Source organism: Drosophila subpulchrella, unplaced genomic scaffold (assembly GCF_014743375.2).
Source record: "Drosophila subpulchrella strain 33 F10 #4 breed RU33 unplaced genomic scaffold, RU_Dsub_v1.1 Primary Assembly Seq97, whole genome shotgun sequence".
Taxonomy (NCBI): domain Eukaryota; kingdom Metazoa; phylum Arthropoda; class Insecta; order Diptera; family Drosophilidae; genus Drosophila; species Drosophila subpulchrella.
This window is the reverse complement of record NW_023665731.1, coordinates 7501-32292: the sequence shown is the minus strand read 5'-3', so window position 1 is coordinate 32292 and position 24792 is coordinate 7501. Positions and strand designations below refer to the sequence as shown.

General features: G+C 34.3%; 6 non-coding genes across 6 annotated transcripts; all 6 read left to right on the top strand.

Annotated features, from left to right (window-relative positions):
• The first annotated feature begins 2992 nt into the window (after nucleotides 1-2992).
• Nucleotides 2993-4987, top strand: LOC119562811. The gene has a single exon (XR_005222048.1). It is a non-coding gene; the product is annotated as a small subunit ribosomal RNA (ribosomal RNA).
• Nucleotides 4988-5646: 659 nt separating this feature from the next.
• LOC119562834 lies at nucleotides 5647-5825 on the top strand. Its single transcript, XR_005222065.1, has one exon. It is a non-coding gene; the product is annotated as a 5.8S ribosomal RNA (ribosomal RNA).
• A 401-nt stretch (nucleotides 5826-6226) lies between these two features.
• On the top strand, nucleotides 6227-10207 carry LOC119562827. Its single transcript, XR_005222064.1, has one exon. It is a non-coding gene; the product is annotated as a large subunit ribosomal RNA (ribosomal RNA).
• Nucleotides 10208-14386: 4179 nt separating this feature from the next.
• LOC119562810 lies at nucleotides 14387-16381 on the top strand. Its single transcript, XR_005222047.1, has one exon. It is a non-coding gene; the product is annotated as a small subunit ribosomal RNA (ribosomal RNA).
• Nucleotides 16382-17040: 659 nt separating this feature from the next.
• On the top strand, nucleotides 17041-17219 carry LOC119562824. The gene has a single exon (XR_005222061.1). It is a non-coding gene; the product is annotated as a 5.8S ribosomal RNA (ribosomal RNA).
• Nucleotides 17220-17620: 401 nt separating this feature from the next.
• On the top strand, nucleotides 17621-21591 carry LOC119562821. Its single transcript, XR_005222058.1, has one exon. It is a non-coding gene; the product is annotated as a large subunit ribosomal RNA (ribosomal RNA).
• Nucleotides 21592-24792: the final 3201 nt, after the last annotated feature.

Here is a 24792-nt window from a genome sequence, read left to right as displayed (position 1 = left end):
ATAATGTATAACAAGTAAATATACATTGAAATGTGAATGCATTGTATGGATATGGCATATAAATGCCATATATATAGAAATAAATTGTATATCAATGATATAACAATTATAAACCTAGTGAGGGGCGGCACTAGTGAATGAATCGTATGGATATGGCTTATAGGTATAATACCTATAAGGCATAATAATGTATAATATAATAAATATACATTAAGATATGAATGGATTGTATAAATATGGCATAGAAATGCCATATACATAAGAATAAATGGTAGAATTTACCCATATATCACTGAAACACGATATATAAACCTAGTGATAGCTGGCACTAGTACTGTAAACAGGCACGCAATAGTGCGTGGGGTAAAAAACTACTATAGGGAGGTGGTCGTTGGCGGGCCCCTCCTCGTATTGGTCAAAACTTATGTTATGCATATGAATTTGTCAATACTATATAGAACGCCAAGCATATCCATATAAACTATGGATATGCATAGAAATCCATACAAAAGTAAAAAAAAATTATGTATAGAAAAAATATACATATATTTATATAAGTGAATCGTATGGATATGGCTTATAGGTATAATACCTATAAGGCATAATAATGTATAACAAGTAAATATACATTGAAATGTGAATGCATTGTATGGATATGGCATATAAATGCCATATATATAGAAATAAATTGTATATCAATGATATAACAATTATAAACCTAGTGAGGGGCGGCACTAGTGAATGAATCGTATGGATATGGCTTATAGGTATAATACCTATAAGGCATAATAATGTATAATATAATAAATATACATTAAGATATGAATGGATTGTATAAATATGGCATAGAAATGCCATATACATAAGAATAAATGGTAGAATTTACCCATATATCACTGAAACACGATATATAAACCTAGTGATAGCTGGCACTAGTACTGTAAACAGGCACGCAATAGTGCGTGGGGTAAAAAACTACTATAGGGAGGTGGTCGTTGGCGGGCCCCTCCTCGTATTGGTCAAAACTTATGTTATGCATATGAATTTGTCAATACTATATAGAACGCCAAGCATATCCATATAAACTATGGATATGCATAGAAATCCATACAAAATAAAAAAAAATTATGTATAGAAAAATATACATATATTTATATAAGTGAATCGTATGGATATGGCTTATAGGTATAATACCTATAAGGCATAATAATGTATAACAAGTAAATATACATTGAAATGTGAATGCATTGTATGGATATGGCATATAAATGCCATATATATAGAAATAAATTGTATATCAATGATATAACAATTATAAACCTAGTGAGGGGCGGCACTAGTGAATGAATCGTATGGATATGGCTTATAGGTATAATACCTATAAGGCATAATAATGTATAATATAATAAATATACATTAAGATATGAATGGATTGTATAAATATGGCATAGAAATGCCATATACATAAGAATAAATGGTAGAATTTACCCATATATCACTGAAACATGATATATAAACCTAGTGATAGCTGGCACTAGTACTGTAAACAGGCACGCAGTAGTGCGTGGGGTAAAAAACTACTATAGGGAGGTGGTCGTTGGCGGGCCCCTCCTCGTATTGGTCAAAACTTATGTTATGCGTAAACATATGATTTTGTCAATACTATAAAGAAAACTTGTTTTGTACATACAAAACTAAATGAATTATATGGATATTGAAAAATAAATGGCATTATATCCATATAATGAAAATATACTTGTATTCTCTTATTATAAGAGAGAATACCGTATAGTTGGTTGGCAAAGACAATTGAAAATACCCGAATTGCAGATGATGGGTTCAAAAACTACTATAGGGTGGTGTAGCAAATAATATGAAGATGATATATCCATATAATGGATATACACTAGTATTCTCTTATTATAATAGAGAATACCATATAAATGGTTGGCAAAGACAATTGAAAATACCCGAATTGAAGTTGACGGGTTCAAAAACTATTATAGGGTGATGTAGCAAATAAAATAATGAAGATATATCCATATAATGGAATTATATGTGTATTCTCTTATTATATGAGAGAGTACCAAACGGTTGATTGGCAAAGACAATTGAAAATACCCGAATTAAAGATATTGGGTCCAAAAACTACTATAGGATGGTCAATGGGCCGGCCATCTACTATTGACGTGACAAAATACTGTCTGTCGGTAGAGAAGATATTAATCCGTCAAATTTGTTTCTTTATTCATTTATGAATATGAGACTTGGCTCCACGGTTAATATTTTAAGCCCAAAGATAATAATGTTGAAACAAAGGCCAAGGTTTCTATTATACATAGAATAACAAATTGTTTCCGAACTTTATCGTTAATCCAAATAAATAATTACAATTGAGGCAGGCTAATAATGATATATATTTTGTATTGATAATCTTGATATATATGTATATTGGTCTGCCATTATCACATACTGAGTTATGTGATAATTCCCTGCGGGGATAAATTAAAAGAGGTGTCCCTATATTAAAAGAAAATAATATATATATATATTATTTTTTCTAACGTACATATCATATATGCGCTCGGTTTTATATTATATATTACCAAAGAGTCTTATATGAATATATACAGATAAATTTTAAATTTATCATCAAAATACAAATGATTTAATTCAATATTTTATATTGGTTAAACAAAAATTGTACATGTGTGGATACAATAATGACGTATGTCGAACAAAAAAGATATTTTAGAATGAAATATGCAAATATAAAGAAAATTATTACGTATTACGAAAAAAAATATTGTGTTTTTAACATCAATAATTAAAAAACTTGTTATTATTAGTGGCGGAACAAGTATATATTGTGAAAACAACAAACGTATACGAATGCTATATAAAAATGGCCGTATTCGATAGAAAACAATCTATAAAATTTATATTGCTAATTTCTATTCAAAAATATGAATGAAATATGAATAAAAACATTATTCTGGTTGATCCTGCCAGTAGTTATATGCTTGTCTCAAAGATTAAGCCATGCATGTCTAAGTACACACGAATTAAAAGTGAAACCGCAAAAGGCTCATTATATCAGTTATGGTTCCTTAGATCGTTAACAGTTACTTGGATAACTGTGGTAATTCTAGAGCTAATACATGCAATTAAAACATGAACCTTATGGGACATGTGCTTTTATTAGGCTAAAACCAAGCGATCGCAAGATCGTTATATTGGTTGAACTCTAGATAACATGCAGATCGTATGGTCTTGTACCGACGACAGATCTTTCAAATGTCTGCCCTATCAACTTTTGATGGTAGTATCTAGGACTACCATGGTTGCAACGGGTAACGGGGAATCAGGGTTCGATTCCGGAGAGGGAGCCTGAGAAACGGCTACCACATCTAAGGAAGGCAGCAGGCGCGTAAATTACCCACTCCCAGCTCGGGGAGGTAGTGACGAAAAATAACAATACAGGACTCATATCCGAGGCCCTGTAATTGGAATGAGTACACTTTAAATCCTTTAACAAGGACCAATTGGAGGGCAAGTCTGGTGCCAGCAGCCGCGGTAATTCCAGCTCCAATAGCGTATATTAAAGTTGTTGCGGTTAAAACGTTCGTAGTTGAACTTGTGCTTCATACGGGTAGTACAACTTACAATTGTGGTTAGTACTATACCTTTATGTATGTAAGCGTATTACCGGTGGAGTTCTTACATGTGCTTAGATACTTGTATTTTTTCATATGTTCCTCCTATTTAAAAACCTGCATTAGTGCTCTTAAACGAGTGTTATTGTGGGCCGGTACAATTACTTTGAACAAATTAGAGTGCTTAAAGCAGGCTTCAAATGCCTGAATATTCTGTGCATGGGATAATGAAATAAGACCTCTGTTCTGCTTTCATTGGTTTTCAGATCAAGAGGTAATGATTAATAGAAGCAGTTTGGGGGCATTAGTATTACGACGCGAGAGGTGAAATTCTTGGACCGTCGTAAGACTAACTTAAGCGAAAGCATTTGCCAAAGATGTTTTCATTAATCAAGAACGAAAGTTAGAGGTTCGAAGGCGATCAGATACCGCCCTAGTTCTAACCATAAACGATGCCAGCTAGCAATTGGGTGTAGCTACTTTTATGGCTCTCTCAGTCGCTTCCCGGGAAACCAAAGCTTTTGGGCTCCGGGGGAAGTATGGTTGCAAAGCTGAAACTTAAAGGAATTGACGGAAGGGCACCACCAGGAGTGGAGCCTGCGGCTTAATTTGACTCAACACGGGAAAACTTACCAGGTCCGAACATAAGTGTGTAAGACAGATTGATAGCTCTTTCTCGAATCTATGGGTGGTGGTGCATGGCCGTTCTTAGTTCGTGGAGTGATTTGTCTGGTTAATTCCGATAACGAACGAGACTCAAATATATTAAATAGATATCTTCAGGATTATGGTGTTGAAGCTTATATAGCCTTCATTCATGGTGGCAGTAAAATGTTTATTGTGTTTGAATGTGTTTATATAAGTGGAGCCGTACCTGTTGGTTTGTCCCATTATAAGGACACTAGCTTCTTAAATGGACAAATTGCGTCTAGCAATAATGAGATTGAGCAATAACAGGTCTGTGATGCCCTTAGATGTCCTGGGCTGCACGCGCGCTACAATGAAAGTATCAACGTGTATTTCCTAGACCGAGAGGTCCGGGTAAACCGCTGAACCACTTTCATGCTTGGGATTGTGAACTGAAACTGTTCACATGAACTTGGAATTCCCAGTAAGTGTGAGTCATTAACTCGCATTGATTACGTCCCTGCCCTTTGTACACACCGCCCGTCGCTACTACCGATTGAATTATTTAGTGAGGTCTCCGGACGTGATCACTGTGACGCCTTGTGTGTTACGGTTGTTTCGCAAAAGTTGACCGAACTTGATTATTTAGAGGAAGTAAAAGTCGTAACAAGGTTTCCGTAGGTGAACCTGCGGAAGGATCATTATTGTTTAATATCCTTACCGTTAATAAAAAAATTTGTTTTTATTATAATAATATAATATATTATAGTAATACAAATAAAATATAAATTGCCAAAAATATGATCTTTTATAGATCAAATATAAAATTTCGAACAAGCAAATCGAAATAATAATTGTAATAATAAATATATTATTGCATTAAATAAGAGATAAATAAATAAGCAAAAGCAAACAAATAACAAATTCGAACAAGCAAATCGAAATTATTAAATTTATTTAATATTATTATTATATTGTATATTAAATGCAATTAATTAATAAAACACTGTGTGTATATGGACCATAATATACACGCGTTGCGATATGTATTGTTCATCTCAGTTATGCGCATACATTGGATAATGCAACAACCTAAAATGTACAATGTTGTACCTGATTATTACAGGTTAATGTTTTATATAAATTTCAATATATATCGCTAAAAAAAAGTATTAATACCGTAAATGCCATTTAAAAAATACTTGATATATTATTGGTTATATGAAACTAAGACATTTCGCAGCATTCGTTTTAGGTATAAAAATCAATTTATTGAAGGAATTGATATATGCCAGTAAAATGGTGTATTTTTAATTTCTTTCAATAAAAACATATATGACAAAATTACCAAACCAATATATAAAACTCTAAGCGGTGGATCACTCGGCTCATGGGTCGATGAAGAACGCAGCAAACTGTGCGTCATCGTGTGAACTGCAGGACACATGAACATCGACATTTTGAACGCATATCGCAGTCCATGCTGTTATGTACTTTAATTAATTTTATAGTGCTGCTTGGACTACATATGGTTGAGGGTTGTAAGACTATGCTAATTAAGTTGTTTATATAAATTTTATAATGAAATTTTATAAGCATATGGTATATTATTGGATAATAATAATTTAATTATTATATTATTCATAATATTAACAAATATATGAAAAACATTATCTCACATTAGTAAATAATTTGAATGTGAAAAACGAAGAGAAATATTTTCTTTTTCAATCAAATAATACTGAGAAATGTCTAGCATAAAAAATTTATCTAGAATTGTCTCTTATTAAAGATTAGTAAATAGAAAGCCGTTGACAATATTATTATTCTTCGTTGATTCGTTAGACCAAACAAATGCCATACAAATATATAAAATATATAACGAATTTAATAAAATGTTTTATCATTATATATAAAGAATTAATTGCAAAAAAAGTTATACACAACCTCAACTCATATGGGACTACCCCCTGAATTTAAGCATATTAATTAGGGGAGGAAAAGAAACTAACCAGGATTTTCTTAGTAGCGGCGAGCGAAAAGAAATCAGTTCAGCACTAAGTCACTTTGTCTATATGGCAAATGTGAGATGCAGTGTATGGAGCGTCAATATTCTAGTATGAGAAATTAACGATTTAAGTCCTTCTTAAATGAGGCCATTTACCCATAGAGGGTGCCAGGCCCGTATAACGTTAATGATTACTAGATGATGTTTCCAAAGAGTCGTGTTGCTTGATAGTGCAGCACTAAGTGGGTGGTAAACTCCATCTAAAACTAAATATAACCATGAGACCGATAGTAAACAAGTACCGTGAGGGAAAGTTGAAAAGAACTCTGAATAGAGAGTTAAACAGTACGTGAAACTGCTTAGAGGTTAAGCCCGATGAACCTGAATATCCGTTATGGAAAATTCATCATTAAAATTGTAATATTTAAACAATATTATGATAATAGTGTGCATTTTTTCCATATAAGGACATTGTAATCTATTAGCATACAAAATTTATCATAAAATATAACTTATAGTTTATTCAAATTAATTTGCTTGCATTTTAACACAGAATAAATGTTATTAATTTGATAAAGTGCTGATAGATTTATATGAATACAGTGCGTTAATTTTTCGGAATTATATAATGGCATAATTATCATTGATTTTTGTGTTTATTATATGCACTTGTATGATTAACAATGCGAAAGATTCAGGATACCTTCGGGACCCGTCTTGAAACACGGACCAAGGAGTCTAACATATGTGCAAGTTATTGGGATATAAACCTAATAGCGTAATTAACTTGACTAATAATGGGATTAGTTTTTTAACTATTTATAGCTAATTAACACAATCCCGGGGCGTTCTATATAGTTATGTATAATGATATTTATATTATTTATGCCTCTAACTGGAACGTACCTTGAGCATATATGCTGTGACCCGAAAGATGGTGAACTATACTTGATCAGGTTGAAGTCAGGGGAAACCCTGATGGAAGACCGAAACAGTTCTGACGTGCAAATCGATTGTCAGAATTGAGTATAGGGGCGAAAGACCAATCGAACCATCTAGTAGCTGGTTCCTTCCGAAGTTTCCCTCAGGATAGCTGGTGCATTTTAATGTTATATAAAATAATCTTATCTGGTAAAGCGAATGATTAGAGGCCTTAGGGTCGAAACGATCTTAACCTATTCTCAAACTTTAAATGGGTAAGAACCTTAACTTTCTTGATATGAAGTTCAAGGTTATGATATAATGTGCCCAGTGGGCCACTTTTGGTAAGCAGAACTGGCGCTGTGGGATGAACCAAACGTAATGTTACGGTGCCCAAATTAACAACTCATGCAGATACCATGAAAGGCGTTGGTTGCTTAAAACAGCAGGACGGTGATCATGGAAGTCGAAATCCGCTAAGGAGTGTGTAACAACTCACCTGCCGAAGCAACTAGCCCTTAAAATGGATGGCGCTTAAGTTGTATACCTATACATTACCGCTAAAGTAGATGATTTATATTACTTGTGATATAAATTTTGAACTTTAGTGAGTAGGAAGGTACAATGGTATGCGTAGAAGTGTTTGGCGTAAGCCTGCATGGAGCTGCCATTGGTACAGATCTTGGTGGTAGTAGCAAATAATCGAATGAGACCTTGGAGGACTGAAGTGGAGAAGGGTTTCGTGTGAACAGTGGTTGATCACGAGTTAGTCGGTCCTAAGTTCAAGGCGAAAGCCGAAAATTTTCAAGTAAAACACAAATGCCATACAAATATAATTATATTATATAAATCAAGCTAATTAATATACTTGAATAATTTTGAACGAAAGGGAATACGGTTCCAATTCCGTAACCTGTTGAGTATCCGTTTGTTATTAAATATGGGCCTCGTGCTCATCCTGGCAACAGGAACGACCATAAAGAAGCCGTCGAGAGATATCGGAAGAGTTTTCTTTTCTGTTTTATAGCCGTACTACCATGGAAGTCTTTCGCAGAGAGATATGGTAGATGGGCTAGAAGAGCATGACATATACTGTTGTGTCGATATTTTCTCCTCGGACCTTGAAAATTTATGGTGGGGACACGCAAACTTCTCAACAGGCCGTACCAATATCCGCAGCTGTCTCCAAGGTGAAGAGTCTCTAGTCGATAGAATAATGTAGGTAAGGGAAGTCGGCAAATTAGATCCGTAACTTCGGGATAAGGATTGGCTCTGAAGATTGAGATAGTCGGGCTTGATTGGGAAACAATAACATGGTTTATGTGCTCGTTCTGGGTAAATAGAGTGTCTGGCATTTATGTTGGTCACTTGTTCCCCGGATAGTTTAGTTACGTAGCCAATTGTGGAACTTTCTTGCTAAAATTTTTAAGAATACTAATTGGGTTAAACCAATTAGTTCTTATTAATTATAAACGATTATCAATTAACAATCAATTCAGAACTGGCAACGGACTTGGGGAATCCGACTGTCTAATTAAAACAAAGCATTGTGATGGCCCTAGCGGGTGTTGACACAATGTGATTTCTGCCCAGTGCTCTGAATGTCAAAGTGAAGAAATTCAAGTAAGCGCGGGTCAACGGCGGGAGTAACTATGACTCTCTTAAGGTAGCCAAATGCCTCGTCATCTAATTAGTGACGCGCATGAATGGATTAACGAGATTCCTACTGTCCCTATCTACTATCTAGCGAAACCACAGCCAAGGGAACGGGCTTGGGAATAATTAGCGGGGAAAGAAGACCTTTTGAGCTTGACTCTAATCTGGCAGTGTAAGGAGACATAAGAGGTGTAGAATAAGTGGGAGATATTAGACGTCGGTTTGGTATCGCCAATGAAAATACCACTACTCTTATTGTTTCCTTACTTACTTGATTAAATGGAACGTGTATCATTTCCTAGCCATTATACGGATATATTTATTATATCTTATGGTATTGGGTTTTGATTGCAAGCTTCTTGATCAAAGTATCACGAGTTTTGTTATATAATCGCAAACAAATTCTTTAATAAAACGGTGCAATTTATGTATTTTTGATTTGAAAATTTGGTATAACTCCAATTACTCAGGTATGATCAATTCAAGGACATTGCCAGGTAGGGAGTTTGACTGGGGCGGTACATCTCTCAAATAATAACGGAGGGTGTCCCAAGGCCAGCTCAGTGCGGACTAGAAACCACACATAGAGCAAAAGGGCAAAATGCTGACTTGATCTCGGTGTTCAGTACACACAGGGACAGCAAAAGCTCGGCCTATCGATCCTTTTGGTTTAAAGAGTTTTTAACAAGAGGTGTCAGAAAAGTTACCATAGGGATAACTGGCTTGTGGCGGCCAAGCGTTCATAGCGACGTCGCTTTTTGATCCTTCGATGTCGGCTCTTCCTATCATTGTGAAGCAAAATTCACCAAGCGTTGGATTGTTCACCCATGCAAGGGAACGTGAGCTGGGTTTAGACCGTCGTTGAGACAGGTTAGTTTTACCCTACTAATGACAAAAACGTTGTTGCGACAGCATTCCTGCGTAGTACGAGAGGAACCGCAGGTACGGACCAATGGCACAATACTTGTTCGAGCGAACAGTGGTATGACGCTACGTCCGTTGGATTATGCCTGAACGCCTCTAAGGTCGTATCCGTGCTGGACTGCAATGATAAATAAGGGGCAATTTGCATTGTATGGCTTCTAAACCATTTAAAGTTTATAATTTACTTTATAAACGACAATGGATGTGATGCCAATGTAATTTGTAACATAGTAAATTGGGAGGATCTTTGATCACCTGATTGCCGCGCTAGTTTACATATAAAAGCATTATTTAATACAATGACAAGCCTAGAATCAATTGTAAAACGACTTTTGTAACAGGCAAGGTGTTGTAAGTGGTTGAGCAGCTGCCATACTGCGATCCACTGAAGCTTATCCTTTGCTTGATGATTCGATAATAAAGATGTTGCAAGCGGGCATAATCATTATGCTTGCTTGCAGCATCGCACGCCACTTTGTTTGTGGTGTGTAAGGTAGGGAAGAAGAAATATAAAAGACCTAAATTGGAAACATCAATATATAAGTAAATATTGAACAAACAAAATGTATCGTCATCTTATTAGTGACGCGATGATAAAGTGGCAAACATATTCCATGTATAAATATTCCTATGGTATTAAAATTCAAGTAAAGAGGACATATATAAAAGTTTGTATATATGGTTCATTCAATGGTAGCAGCGGTTGGTTGGTTGGTGTCTGCTCCTCTTATTGTTCAAAACTTATGTTATGGTAGCAAGTCTATATCGTCATATTATTAGTGACGCGAGAAAAAGTAGTGGCAAAACATATTCCATGTATAAATAAATATTCCTATGGTATTGAAATTCAAGTAAAGAGGCCATTCAAGTAAAGAGGACTTATATAAATATAAGTATATATAATGGTAGCAGCGCGGTTGGTTGGTTGGTGTGTCTGCTCCTCTTATTGTTCAAAACTTATGTTATGGTAGCAAGACTGTATCGTCATATTATTAGTGACGCGAAAAAGTAGTGGCAAAACATATTCCATGTATAAATATTCCTATGGTATTGAAATTCAACTAAAGAGGACATATAAAATTACTATCAATGGTAGCAGTGGTTGGTTTGGTTGGTGGTTGGTTGGCGGCTGCTCCTATTATTGTTCAATGACTTATGTTATGGTAGCAGTCTGTATCGTCATATTAATTATTAGTGACGCGAAAAAGTAGTGGAAATCATATTCCATGTATAAATAGATTCCTATGGTAATGAAATTTTCAAGTAAAGAGAGGACCATTCAAGTAAGAGGACATATAAAAAGTAAGTATATGTTCCTCCAATGGTAGCAGTGGTTGGTTGGTTGGCGGCTGATCCTCTTATTGTTCAAAACTTATTTTATCAATATGAGTTTGGCAATACAATAAAGAAGACCAATCTAATCCATATAAAACTAAATGTATTATATGGATATGCTTAGGAAACCCATATATTCATAAAAAAAAAATTATGTATAGAAAATTATACATATATCTTTATATAAATGAATCGTATGGATATCGCCTTATGGTAGGTATAATAACTTTTTAAGGCATAATAATGTATAATATAGAAAATATACATTGAAATATAAATGCATTTTTATAGATATGGCGGCATATAAGTGCCATATACACAAGAATAAATAATAGAATTTACCAATATATAATTAAAAATGAGATATATAAACCTAGTGAGGGGCTGCACTAGTATATGAATCGTATGGATATGGCTTATAGGTATAATACCTATAAGGCATAATAATGTATAATATAATAAATATAAATTAAGATATGAATGAATTATATAAATATGGCATAGAAATGCCATATACATACATAAGAATAAATGGTAGAATTTACCCATATATCACTGAAACACGATATATAAACCTAATGATAGCTGGCACTAGTACTGTAAAACATGCACGCAATAGTGCGTGGGGTAAAAAACTACTATAGGGAGGTGGTCGTTGGCGGGCCCCTCCTCGTATTGGTCAAAACTTATGTTATGCATATGAATTTGTCAATACTATATAGAACGCCAAGCATATCCATATAAACTATGGATATGCATAGAAAATCCATACAAAAGTAAAAAAAAATTATGTATAGAAAAATATACATATATTTATATAAGTGAATCGTATGGATATGGCTTATAGGTATAATACCTATAAGGCATAATAATGTATAACAAGTAAATATACATTGAAATGTGAATGCATTGTATGGATATGGCATATAAATGCCATATATATAGAAATAAATTGTATATCAATGATATAACAATTATAAACCTAGTGAGGGGCGGCACTAGTGAATGAATCGTATGGATATGGCTTATAGGTATAATACCTATAAGGCATAATAATGTATAATATAATAAATATACATTAAGATATGAATGGATTGTATAAATATGGCATAGAAATGCCATATACATAAGAATAAATGGTAGAATTTACCCATATATCACTGAAACACGATATATAAACCTAGTGATAGCTGGCACTAGTACTGTAAACAGGCACGCAATAGTGCGTGGGGTAAAAAACTACTATAGGGAGGTGGTCGTTGGCGGGCCCCTCCTCGTATTGGTCAAAACTTATGTTATGCATATGAATTTGTCAATACTATATAGAACGCCAAGCATATCCATATAAACTATGGATATGCATAGAAATCCATACAAAAATAAAAAAAAATTATGTATAGAAAAATATACATATATTTATATAAGTGAATCGTATGGATATGGCTTATAGGTATAATACCTATAAGGCATAATAATGTATAACAAGTAAATATACATTGAAATGTGAATGCATTGTATGGATATGGCATATAAATGCCATATATATAGAAATAAATTGTATATCAATGATATAACAATTATAAACCTAGTGAGGGGCGGCACTAGTGAATGAATCGTATGGATATGGCTTATAGGTATAATACCTATAAGGCATAATAATGTATAATATAATAAATATACATTAAGATATGAATGGATTGTATAAATATGGCATAGAAATGCCATATACATAAGAATAAATGGTAGAAATTTACCCATATATCACTGAAACACTGATATATAAACCTAGTGATAGCTGGCACTAGTACTGTAAACAGGCACGCAGTAGTGCGTGGGGTAAAAAAACTACTATAGGGAGGTGGTCGTTGGCGGGCCCCTCCTCGTATTGGTCAAAACTTATGTTATGCGTAAACATATGATTTTGTCAATACTATAAAGAAAACTTGTTTTGTACATACAAAACTAAATGAATTATATGGATATTGAAAAATAAATGGCATTATATCCATATAATGAAAATATACTTGTATTCTCTTATTATAAGAGAGAATACCGTATAGTTGGTTGGCAAAGACAATTGAAAATACCCGAATTGCAGATGATGGGTTCAAAAACTACTATAGGGTGGTGTAGCAAATAATATGAAGATGATATATCCATATAATGGATATACACTAGTATTCTCTTATTATAATAGAGAATACCATATAAATGGTTGGCAAAGACAATTGAAAATACCCGAATTGAAGTTGACGGGTTCAAAAACTATTATAGGGTGATGTAGCAAATAAAATAATGAAGATATATCCATATAATGGAATTATATGTGTATTCTCTTATTATATGAGAGAGTACCAAACGGTTGATTGGCAAAGACAATTGAAAATACCCGAATTAAAGATATTGGGTCCAAAAACTACTATAGGATGGTCAATGGGCCGGCCATCTACTATTGACGTGACAAAATACTGTCTGTCGGTAGAGAAGATATTAATCCGTCAAATTTGTTTCTTTATTCATTTATGAATATGAGACTTGGCTCCACGGTTAATATTTTAAGCCCAAAGATAATAATGTTGAAACAAAGGCCAAGGTTTCTATTATACATAGAATAACAAATTGTTTCCGAACTTTATCGTTAATCCAAATAAATAATTACAATTGAGGCAGGCTAATAATGATATATATTTTGTATTGATAATCTTGATATATATGTATATTGGTCTGCCATTATCACATACTGAGTTATGTGATAATTCCCTGCGGGGATAAATTAAAAGAGGTGTCCCTATATTAAAAGAAAATAATATATATATATATTATTTTTCTAACGTACATATCATATATGCGCTCGGTTTTATATTATATATTACCAAAGAGTCTTATATGAATATATACAGATAAATTTTAAATTTATCATCAAAATACAAATGATTTAATTCAATATTTTATATTGGTTAAACAAAAATTGTACATGTGTGGATACAATAATGACGTATGTCGAACAAAAAAGATATTTTAGAATGAAATATGCAAATATAAAGAAAATTATTACGTATTACGAAAAAAAATATTGTGTTTTTAACATCAATAATTAAAAAACTTGTTATTATTAGTGGCGGAACAAGTATATATTGTGAAAACAACAAACGTATACGAATGCTATATAAAAATGGCCGTATTCGATAGAAAACAATCTATAAAATTTATATTGCTAATTTCTATTCAAAAATATGAATGAAATATGAATAAAAACATTATTCTGGTTGATCCTGCCAGTAGTTATATGCTTGTCTCAAAGATTAAGCCATGCATGTCTAAGTACACACGAATTAAAAGTGAAACCGCAAAAGGCTCATTATATCAGTTATGGTTCCTTAGATCGTTAACAGTTACTTGGATAACTGTGGTAATTCTAGAGCTAATACATGCAATTAAAACATGAACCTTATGGGACATGTGCTTTTATTAGGCTAAAACCAAGCGATCGCAAGATCGTTATATTGGTTGAACTCTAGATAACATGCAGATCGTATGGTCTTGTACCGACGACAGATCTTTCAAATGTCTGCCCTATCAACTTTTGATGGTAGTATCTAGGACTACCATGGTTGCAACGGGTAACGGGGAATCAGGGTTCGATTCCGGAGAGGGAGCCTGAGAAACGGCTACCACATCTAAGGAAGGCAGCAGGCGCGTAAATTACCCACTCCCAGCTCGGGGAGGTAGTGACGAAAAATAACAATACAGGACTCATATCCGAGGCCCTGTAATTGGAATGAGTACACTTTAAATCCTTTAACAAGGACCAATTGGAGGGCAAGTCTGGTGCCAGCAGCCGCGGTAATTCCAGCTCCAATAGCGTATATTAAAGTTGTTGCGGTTAAAACGTTCGTAGTTGAACTTGTGCTTCATACGGGTAGTACAACTTACAATTGTGGTTAGTACTATACCTTTATGTATGTAAGCGTATTACCGGTGGAGTTCTTACATGTGCTTAGATACTTGTATTTTTTCATATGTTCCTCCTATTTAAAAACCTGCATTAGTGCTCTTAAACGAGTGTTATTGTGGGCCGGTACAATTACTTTGAACAAATTAGAGTGCTTAAAGCAGGCTTCAAATGCCTGAATATTCTGTGCATGGGATAATGAAATAAGACCTCTGTTCTGCTTTCATTGGTTTTCAGATCAAGAGGTAATGATTAATAGAAGCAGTTTGGGGGCATTAGTATTACGACGCGAGAGGTGAAATTCTTGGACCGTCGTAAGACTAACTTAAGCGAAAGCATTTGCCAAAGATGTTTTCATTAATCAAGAACGAAAGTTAGAGGTTCGAAGGCGATCAGATACCGCCCTAGTTCTAACCATAAACGATGCCAGCTAGCAATTGGGTGTAGCTACTTTTATGGCTCTCTCAGTCGCTTCCCGGGAAACCAAAGCTTTTGGGCTCCGGGGGAAGTATGGTTGCAAAGCTGAAACTTAAAGGAATTGACGGAAGGGCACCACCAGGAGTGGAGCCTGCGGCTTAATTTGACTCAACACGGGAAAACTTACCAGGTCCGAACATAAGTGTGTAAGACAGATTGATAGCTCTTTCTCGAATCTATGGGTGGTGGTGCATGGCCGTTCTTAGTTCGTGGAGTGATTTGTCTGGTTAATTCCGATAACGAACGAGACTCAAATATATTAAATAGATATCTTCAGGATTATGGTGTTGAAGCTTATATAGCCTTCATTCATGGTGGCAGTAAAATGTTTATTGTGTTTGAATGTGTTTATATAAGTGGAGCCGTACCTGTTGGTTTGTCCCATTATAAGGACACTAGCTTCTTAAATGGACAAATTGCGTCTAGCAATAATGAGATTGAGCAATAACAGGTCTGTGATGCCCTTAGATGTCCTGGGCTGCACGCGCGCTACAATGAAAGTATCAACGTGTATTTCCTAGACCGAGAGGTCCGGGTAAACCGCTGAACCACTTTCATGCTTGGGATTGTGAACTGAAACTGTTCACATGAACTTGGAATTCCCAGTAAGTGTGAGTCATTAACTCGCATTGATTACGTCCCTGCCCTTTGTACACACCGCCCGTCGCTACTACCGATTGAATTATTTAGTGAGGTCTCCGGACGTGATCACTGTGACGCCTTGTGTGTTACGGTTGTTTCGCAAAAGTTGACCGAACTTGATTATTTAGAGGAAGTAAAAGTCGTAACAAGGTTTCCGTAGGTGAACCTGCGGAAGGATCATTATTGTTTAATATCCTTACCGTTAATAAAAAAATTTGTTTTTATTATAATAATATAATATATTATAGTAATACAAATAAAATATAAATTGCCAAAAATATGATCTTTTATAGATCAAATATAAAATTTCGAACAAGCAAATCGAAATAATAATTGTAATAATAAATATATTATTGCATTAAATAAGAGATAAATAAATAAGCAAAAGCAAACAAATAACAAATTCGAACAAGCAAATCGAAATTATTAAATTTATTTAATATTATTATTATATTGTATATTAAATGCAATTAATTAATAAAACACTGTGTGTATATGGACCATAATATACACGCGTTGCGATATGTATTGTTCATCTCAGTTATGCGCATACATTGGATAATGCAACAACCTAAAATGTACAATGTTGTACCTGATTATTACAGGTTAATGTTTTATATAAATTTCAATATATATCGCTAAAAAAAAGTATTAATACCGTAAATGCCATTTAAAAAATACTTGATATATTATTGGTTATATGAAACTAAGACATTTCGCAGCATTCGTTTTAGGTATAAAAATCAATTTATTGAAGGAATTGATATATGCCAGTAAAATGGTGTATTTTTAATTTCTTTCAATAAAAACATATATGACAAAATTACCAAACCAATATATAAAACTCTAAGCGGTGGATCACTCGGCTCATGGGTCGATGAAGAACGCAGCAAACTGTGCGTCATCGTGTGAACTGCAGGACACATGAACATCGACATTTTGAACGCATATCGCAGTCCATGCTGTTATGTACTTTAATTAATTTTATAGTGCTGCTTGGACTACATATGGTTGAGGGTTGTAAGACTATGCTAATTAAGTTGTTTATATAAATTTTATAATGAAATTTTATAAGCATATGGTATATTATTGGATAATAATAATTTAATTATTATATTATTCATAATATTAACAAATATATGAAAAACATTATCTCACATTAGTAAATAATTTGAATGTGAAAAACGAAGAGAAATATTTTCTTTTTCAATCAAATAATACTGAGAAATGTCTAGCATAAAAAATTTATCTAGAATTGTCTCTTATTAAAGATTAGTAAATAGAAAGCCGTTGACAATATTATTATTCTTCGTTGATTCGTTAGACCAAACAAATGCCATACAAATATATAAAATATATAACGAATTTAATAAAATGTTTTATCATTATATATAAAGAATTAATTGCAAAAAAAGTTATACACAACCTCAACTCATATGGGACTACCCCCTGAATTTAAGCATATTAATTAGGGGAGGAAAAGAAACTAACCAGGATTTTCTTAGTAGCGGCGAGCGAAAAGAAATCAGTTCAGCACTAAGTCACTTTGTCTATATGGCAAATGTGAGATGCAGTGTATGGAGCGTCAATATTCTAGTATGAGAAATTAACGATTTAAGTCCTTCTTAAATGAGGCCATTTACCCATAGAGGGTGCCAGGCCCGTATAACGTTAATGATTACTAGATGATGTTTCCAAAGAGTCGTGTTGCTTGATAGTGCAGCACTAAGTGGGTGGTAAACTCCATCTAAAACTAAATATAACCATGAGACCGATAGTAAACAAGTACCGTGAGGGAAAGTTGAAAAGAACTCTGAATAGAGAGTTAAACAGTACGTGAAACTGCTTAGAGGTTAAGCCCGATGAACCTGAATATCCGTTATGGAAAATTCATCATTAAAATTGTAATATTTAAACAATATTATGATAATAGTGTGCATTTTTTCCATATAAGGACATTGTAATCTATTAGCATACAAAATTTATCATAAAATATAACTTATAGTTTATTCAAATTAATTTGCTTGCATTTTAACACAGAATAAATGTTATTAATTTGATAAAGTGCTGATAGATTTATATGAATACAGTGCGTTAATTTTTCGGAATTATATAATGGCATAATTATCATTGATTTTTGTGTTTATTATATGCACTTGTATGATTAACAATGCGAAAGATTCAGGATACCTTCGGGACCCGTCTTGAAACACGGACCAAGGAGTCTAACATATGTGCAAGTTATTGGGATATAAACCTAATAGCGTAATTAACTTGACTAATAATGGGATTAGTTTTTTAACTATTTATAGCTAATTAACACAATCCCGGGGCGTTCTATATAGTTATGTATAATGATATTTATATTATTTATGCCTCTAACTGGAACGTACCTTGAGCATATATGCTGTGACCCGAAAGATGGTGAACTATACTTGATCAGGTTGAAGTCAGGGGAAACCCTGATGGAAGACCGAAACAGTTCTGACGTGCAAATCGATTGTCAGAATTGAGTATAGGGGCGAAAGACCAATCGAACCATCTAGTAGCTGGTTCCTTCCGAAGTTTCCCTCAGGATAGCTGGTGCATTTTAATGTTATATAAAATAATCTTATCTGGTAAAGCGAATGATTAGAGGCCTTAGGGTCGAAACGATCTTAACCTATTCTCAAACTTTAAATGGGTAAGAACCTTAACTTTCTTGATATGAAGTTCAAGGTTATGATATAATGTGCCCAGTGGGCCACTTTTGGTAAGCAGAACTGGCGCTGTGGGATGAACCAAACGTAATGTTACGGTGCCCAAATTAACAACTCATGCAGATACCATGAAAGGCGTTGGTTGCTTAAAACAGCAGGACGGTGATCATGGAAGTCGAAATCCGCTAAGGAGTGTGTAACAACTCACCTGCCGAAGCAACTAGCCCTTAAAATGGATGGCGCTTAAGTTGTATACCTATACATTACCGCTAAAGTAGATGATTTATATTACTTGTGATATAAATTTTGAAACTTTAGTGAGTAGGAAGGTACAATGGTATGCGTAGAAGTGTTTGGCGTAAGCCTGCATGGAGCTGCCATTGGTACAGATCTTGGTGGTAGTAGCAAATAATCGAATGAGACCTTGGAGGACTGAAGTGGAGAAGGGTTTCGTGTGAACAGTGGTTGATCACGAGTTAGTCGGTCCTAAGTTCAAGGCGAAAGCCGAAAATTTTCAAGTAAAACACAAATGCCATACAAATATAATTATATTATATAAATCAAGCTAATTAATATACTTGAATAATTTTGAACGAAAGGGAATACGGTTCCAATTCCGTAACCTGTTGAGTATCCGTTTGTTATTAAATATGGGCCTCGTGCTCATCCTGGCAACAGGAACGACCATAAAGAAGCCGTCGAGAGATATCGGAAGAGTTTTCTTTTCTGTTTTATAGCCGTACTACCATGGAAGTCTTTCGCAGAGAGATATGGTAGATGGGCTAGAAGAGCATGACATATACTGTTGTGTCGATATTTTCTCCTCGGACCTTGAAAATTTATGGTGGGGACACGCAAACTTCTCAACAGGCCGTACCAATATCCGCAGCTGGTCTCCAAGGTGAAGAGTCTCTAGTCGATAGAATAATGTAGGTAAGGGAAGTCGGCAAATTAGATCCGTAACTTCGGGATAAGGATTGGCTCTGAAGATTGAGATAGTCGGGCTTGATTGGGAAACAATAACATGGTTTATGTGCTCGTTCTGGGTAAATAGAGTGTCTGGCATTTATGTTGGTCACTTGTTCCCCGGATAGTTTAGTTACGTAGCCAATTGTGGAACTTTCTTGCTAAAATTTTTAAGAATACTAATTGGGTTAAACCAATTAGTTCTTATTAATTATAACGATTATCAATTAACAATCAATTCAGAACTGGCACGGACTTGGGGAATCCGACTGTCTAATTAAAACAAAGCATTGTGATGGCCCTAGCGGGTGTTGACACAATGTGATTTCTGCCCAGTGCTCTGAATGTCAAAGTGAAGAAATTCAAGTAAGCGCGGGTCAACGGCGGGAGTAACTATGACTCTCTTAAGGTAGCCAAATGCCTCGTCATCTAATTAGTGACGCGCATGAATGGATTAACGAGATTCCTACTGTCCCTATCTACTATCTAGCGAAACCACAGCCAAGGGAACGGGCTTGGAATAATTAGCGGGGAAAGAAGACCCTTTTGAGCTTGACTCTAATCTGGCAGTGTAAGGAGACATAAGAGGTGTAGAATAAGTGGGAGATATTAGACTTCGGTTTGGTATCGCCAATGAAATACCACTACTCTTATTGTTTCCTTACTTACTTGATTAAATGGAACGTGTATCATTTCCTAGCCATTATACGGATATATTTATTATATCTTATGGTATTGGGTTTTGATGCAAGCTTCTTGATCAAAGTATCACGAGTTTGTTATATAATCGCAAACAAATTCTTTAATAAAACGGTGCATTTATGTATTTTTGATTTGAAAATTTGGTATAACTCCAATTACTCAGGTATGATCCAATTCAAGGACATTGCCAGGTAGGGAGTTTGACTGGGGCGGTACATCTCTCAAATAATAACGGAGGTGTCCCAAGGCCAGCTCAGTGCGGACAGAAACCACACATAGAGCAAAAGGGCAAATGCTGACTTGATCTCGGTGTTCAGTACACACAGGGACAGCAAAAGCTCGGCCTATCGATCCTTTTGGTTTAAAGAGTTTTTAACAAGAGGTGTCAGAAAAGTTACCATAGGGATAACTGGCTTGTGGCGGCCAAGCGTTCATAGCGACGTCGCTTTTTGATCCTTCGATGTCGGCTCTTCCTATCATTGTGAAGCAAAATTCACCAAGCGTTGGATTGTTCACCCATGCAAGGGAACGTGAGCTGGGTTTAGACCGTCGTGAGACAGGTTAGTTTTACCCTACTAATGACAAAACGTTGTTGCGACAGCATTCCTGCGTAGTACGAGAGGAACCGCAGGTACGGACCAATGGCACAATACTTGTTCGAGCGAACAGTGGTATGACGCTACGTCCGTTGGATTATGCCTGAACGCCTCTAAGGTCGTATCCGTGCTGGACTGCAATGATAAATAAGGGGCAATTTGCATTGTATGGCTTCTAAACCATTTAAAGTTTATAATTTACTTTATAAACGACAATGGATGTGATGCCAATGTAATTTGTAACATAGTAAATTGGGAGGATCTTTGATCACCTGATGCCGCGCTAGTTACATATAAAAGCATTATTTAATACAATGACAAAGCCTAGAATCAATTGTAAACGACTTTTGTAACAGGCAAGGTGTTGTAAGTGGTTGAGCAGCTGCCATACTGCGATCCACTGAAGCTTATCCTTTGCTTGATGATTCGATAATAAAGATGTTGCAAGCGGGCATAATCATTATGCTTGCTTGCAGCATCGCACGCCACTTTGTTTGTGGTGTGTAAGGTAGGGAAGAAGAAATATAAAAGACCTAAATTGGAAACATCAATATATAAGTAAATATTGAACAAACAAAATGTATCGTCATCTTATTAGTGACGCGATGATAAAGTGGCAAACATATTCCATGTATAAATATTCCTATGGTATTAAAATTCAAGTAAAGAGGACATATATAAAAGTTTGTATATATGGTTCATTCAATGGTAGCAGCGGTTGGTTGGTTGGTGTCTGCTCCTCTTATTGTTCAAAACTTATGTTATGGTAGCAAGTCTATATCGTCATATTATTAGTGACGCGAAAAAGTAGTGGCAAAACATATTCCATGTATAAATAAATATTCCTATGGTATTGAAATTCAAGTAAAGAGGCCATTCAAGTAAAGAGGACTTATATAAATATAAGTATATATAATGGTAGCAGCGCGGTTGGTTGGTTGGTGTGTCTGCTCCTCTTATTGTTCAAAACTTATGTTATGGTAGCAAGACTGTATCGTCATATTATTAGTGACGCGAAAAAGTAGTGGCAAAACATATTCCATGTATAAATATTCCTATGGTATTGAAATTCAACTAAAGAGGACATATAAAATTACTATCAATGGTAGCAGTGGTTGGTTGGTTGGTGGTTGGTTGGCGGCTGCTCCTATTATTGTTCAAGACTTATGTTATGGTAGCAAGTCTGTATCGTCATATTAATTATTAGTGACGCGAAAAAGTAGTGGAAATCATATTCCATGTATAAATAGATTCCTATGGTAATGAAATTTTCAAGTAAAGAGAGGACCATTCAAGTAAGAGGACATATAAAAAGTAAGTATATGTTCCTCCAATGGTAGCAGTGGTTGGTTGGTTGGCGGCTGATCCTCTTATTGTTCAAAACTTATTTTATCAATATGAGTTTGGCAATACAATAAAGAAGACCAATCTAATCCATATAAAACTAAATGTATTATATGGATATGCTTAGGAAACCCATATATTCATAAAAAAAATTATGTATAGAAAATTATACATATATCTTTTATATAAATGAATCGTATGGATATCGCCTTATGGTAGGTATAATAACTTTTAAGGCATAATAATGTATAATATAGAAAATATACATTGAAATATAAATGCATTTTTATAGATTATGGCGGCATATAAGTGCCATATACACAAGAATAAATAATGTATATCAATGATATAACAATTATATAAACCTAGTGAGGGGCGGCACTAGTGAATGAATCGTATGGATATGGCTTATAGGTATAATACCTATAAGGCATAATAATGTATAATATAATAAATATACATTAAGATATGAATGGATTGTATAAATATGGCATAGAAATGCCATATACATAAGAATAAATGGTAGAATTTACCCATATATCACTGAAACACGATATATAAACCTAGTGATAGCTGGCACTAGTACTGTAAACAGGCACGCAATAGTGCGTGGGGTAAAAAACTACTATAGGGAGGTGGTCGTTGGCGGGCCCCTCCTCGTATTGGTCAAAACTTATGTTATGCATATGAATTTGTCAATACTATATAGAACGCCAAGCATATCCATATAAACTATGGATATGCATAGAAAACCATACAAAAGTAAAAAAAAATTATGTATAGAAAAATATACATATATTTATATAAGTGAATCGTATGGATATGGCTTATAGGTATAATACCTATAAGGCATAATAATGTATAACAAGTAAATATACATTGAAATGTGAATGCATTGTATGGATATGGCATATAAATGCCATATATATAGAAATAAATTGTATATCAATGATATAACAATTATAAACCTAGTGAGGGGCGGCACTAGTGAATGAATCGTATGGATATGGCTTATAGGTATAATACCTATAAGGCATAATAATGTATAATATAATAAATATACATTAAGATATGAATGGATTGTATAAATATGGCATAGAAATGCCATATACATAAGAATAAATGGTAGAATTTACCCATATATCACTGAAACACGATATATAAACCTAGTGATAGCTGGCACTAGTACTGTAAACAGGCACGCAATAGTGCGTGGGGTAAAAAACTACTATAGGGAGGTGGTCGTTGGCGGGCCCCTCCTCGTATTGGTCAAAACTTATGTTATGCATATGAATTTGTCAATACTATATAGAACGCCAAGCATATCCATATAAACTATGGATATGCATAGAAATCCATACAAAAGTAAAAAAAAATTATGTATAGAAAAAAATATACATATATTTATATAAGTGAATCGTATGGATATGGCTTATAGGTATAATACCTATAAGGCATAATAATGTATAACAAGTAAATATACATTGAAATGTGAATGCATTGTATGGATATGGCATATAAATGCCATATATATAGAAATAAATTGTATATCAATGATATAACAATTATAAACCTAGTGAGGGGCGGCACTAGTGAATGAATCGTATGGATATGGCTTATAGGTATAATACCTATAAGGCATAATAATGTATAATATAATAAATATACATTAAGATATGAATGGATTGTATAAATATGGCATAGAAATGCCATATACATAAGAATAAATGGTAGAATTTACCCATATATCACTGAAACACGATATATAAACCTAGTGATAGCTGGCACTAGTACTGTAAACAGGCACGCAATAGTGCGTGGGGTAAAAAACTACTATAGGGAGGTGGTCGTTGGCGGGCCCCTCCTCGTATTGGTCAAAACTTATGTTATGCATATGAATTTGTCAATACTATATAGAACGCCAAGCATATCCATATAAACTATGGATATGCATAGAAATCCATACAAAAATAAAAAAAAATTATGTATAGAAAAATATACATATATTTATATAAGTGAATCGTATGGATATGGCTTATAGGTATAATACCTATAAGGCATAATAATGTATAACAAGTAAATATACATTGAAATGTGAATGCATTGTATGGATATGGCATATAAATGCCATATATATAGAAATAAATTGTATATCAATGATATAACAATTATAAACCTAGTGAGGGGCGGCACTAGTGAATGAATCGTATGGATATGGCTTATAGGTATAATACCTATAAGGCATAATAATGTATAATATAATAAATATACATTAAGATATGAATGG